Source organism: Seriola lalandi, unplaced genomic scaffold (genome assembly GCF_002814215.2).
Source record: "Seriola lalandi dorsalis isolate HSWRI2012SDOR001 ecotype SW California unplaced genomic scaffold, Sedor1 jcf7180002054850, whole genome shotgun sequence".
Lineage (NCBI taxonomy): Eukaryota > Metazoa > Chordata > Actinopteri > Carangiformes > Carangidae > Seriola > Seriola lalandi.
Window position 1 is genome coordinate 1,329,154 of NW_019525403.1, and position 2,643 is coordinate 1,331,796.

At 43.6% G+C, this 2,643-nt stretch overlaps 1 protein-coding gene across 12 annotated transcripts in view; it reads left to right on the plus strand.

Annotated features, from left to right (window-relative positions):
* The window catches only part of LOC111670312 (von Willebrand factor D and EGF domain-containing protein), a 47,201-nt gene that overhangs the window by 1,675 nt on the left and 42,883 nt on the right, over positions 1-2,643 (plus strand). The window lies entirely within an intron of this gene.

Consider the following 2,643-nt stretch of genomic DNA (forward strand, 5'->3'; position numbering starts at 1 on the left):
TGGAAGCACACGGGCATCTGCTGAGGATGGTGGGGGGGGGGGGTGTATTTCTGACAAATGTGCCATCTTTATAATTAGCTCGGAAGCAACATACGAAACATTAAACACGCCGGGCGCTGACGACAATCAAAACATTTCATTTGTTGTCAATTATTCATTACTTTGAAGGTTCTGAAGGGGTCGTTAATATGGAAATAAGCTTGCGATGCTAACAAGGTTGTAGTATCTGATTCCAAATCATCTAAGCGCAGAGCGCCCCTTCCTTCCTTTTTTCTTTTCGGCTAATATCGGGCCTTTTTTGTCTTTTCTATTGCGATTTCTCGTCTTATTCGTGAAGCCCGTTCTTCAAACAAAACCATTTTTCCGACTTAAAAACAAGCCGCTTTTATCCACTTTATTAAAGGAGGAAAAGCTGTACTTGATGGAATTCTTTGATAGCGTCAAGTTCAGCTCAGCCTCGAATGAAGTTAAACCACCCAAAACTAATCCACTGCATTTTTTTGTTTGTTTTTGCACCCGGTTTTATTAGCGTTCAGACCAATGTAGCAGACTTGCCGAGAGAGAGCGGTCAACTCAGCCGCGATTAAGCAGAAACATGCTTTGTCTACTTTTCTTGCGCTTACACAAACTTTCACCAGGTTAGCCTAGCGCCCCCACCCACCCAATTTTAATATATCTTATTTAGGATTCAATCTTAATGTCAGTTAAACGTCGTTCCCTGTTAATTCATTTATTCCCACCGTTCTCACCACTTCTTTAAGCGGGTTTGATGACTGATAATACAGTAAGGCATACAAATGTCACAGTATAGGAAGACATAAAAATGTATAGTAGCACGGATGCGGTTATCTCTATATCTGTAGTCCCACCATGTCATCAATACTTACAGGTAGTAAACCACAGAGCCCGATGAGAGAGAGTAAGTGAGAGTGAGAGTGAGTGAGTGAGTTTGATTTTAAATCGGGTCATTCTTCTGGCCAACAAACTAAGTGAACGTCTGAACTGTCAGTGAAACTACAGCGACTAGGAAATGGATGTAATGTTAATTTTCGACAAATTTAAGATTTGCCATTGAGGAATAATGATTGTAATGAACTTCAAAACTGAAAATGTGCCTCTGTTGACACATCTCTGTCCAAGGACGGTCATTTGGCGTCGGACGCGGATAACGTATCGCACGTGTCGTCCTCCACACCGCAGGGCACATTGTCACTTTAATAACGTAGACAATATCCCCACCACTCCTTTTTCCTGTGGAAAATGTAGTCCAAAGTTGGCCTGGCCAAGTATTGAGGCCTCAGCAGTCTTTTAGCAAAGTTATGGTGTTTTTAAGTTTGAAATGTCCTTTGTTTCACACATTGTGGCAGTGACATAAGTTTGTTGATAGAACTGGGACAATATAAGTACATCTGACTGTCAGGACAGAGACACACACTCGCTGTGTCAGACTCACTCAAGACACCAAGGTGCAGTTGAAATTCCAGACCTGTGCCGGAGGATGTGGAACGGTTTGCGGTAAGCGACTCTAAAGGGAGTCGCTGTAATAAGGAATTTTCACCATCCACTTACCACCCTCCCACCCCACACCTCCTCCATGAGGTGCAAGCGTAGCGGTGGGATCATCATCATCTCCAGTTTAGATTCTGCGTTAGTCACGATCGGCAAAGCTTTACCGCTTCACTAGTGTTGTGCTGGGTCTGTATTTACAAAGCCTTTTATCTTGCCAGTAAGTGTACTCAAGTGACATTAAAAGTTTCCTCATAAGTCTTCTTCACAAAGCTGCTGAGACCAACTTTCAGTAAGGAAAAATGTCTTGTAACTTGTAAGCTAAGAATGCAATTGAGGAAAAAAAATAAGTCATCCGTCCTAGACTGCCAAATTGAAATGGCAGCCTAATAGCTACATCCTGTTGTACCTGTAGCTACAGACTGTTAAAAGCACGGATTGTCGATCTTAAAACACACCTGACATGCTGTAAGGTTTGGAGTGCAAGCATGAGAGAGGACAGAATCAGTCACACAAAAGTTGGTTGCAGAGCTCTTAGTTTACTGATGAGATGTGGCAAATGACAACAAAGTCCAACAGTTCTTACATAGAGGTCGCAGGATGGCCGGACAACCAAAGCAGTCCGACTGGCGTAGCAGGTTACATTGGATAGCGGCGGCGGCGACGTCCAACCTGACCCCCATTCTTTGACACACTGCCCTGCTTTCCCACCTGGTATAAGTACCCCTAGCCTCTACCATACATCACCTAGTGCAGGGACCCTAGACACTAGCACCACATGCGCCATATGGAATACCTTTACAATTTAACCACACTGATATTTACATAAACTAACCTTTGGCCTAACAGATCAAAATAGAATACATAATAAACTAAAGAATTACCCAACAAAAGCCAAACTTAAGTAAAACCCCTCTACCCGCTCCCCTCTCTCCTTCCTACCCACTTGGTACAGCCCGATGAGGTAATTGACACCTGCCGAGTCTGGCAGCATTCCCGTGAAAACACGCCCCCCGGAAGTAGACCTCAAACAGAGAGAGCGGTTAGTAGGGGTTCCCAAAATAAAAGCACAACAAAAAATAAACTTCCTGTTTTAGCCAATGTGTATTGTTTTTTCACCTTAGCGAGGGGGGGGGG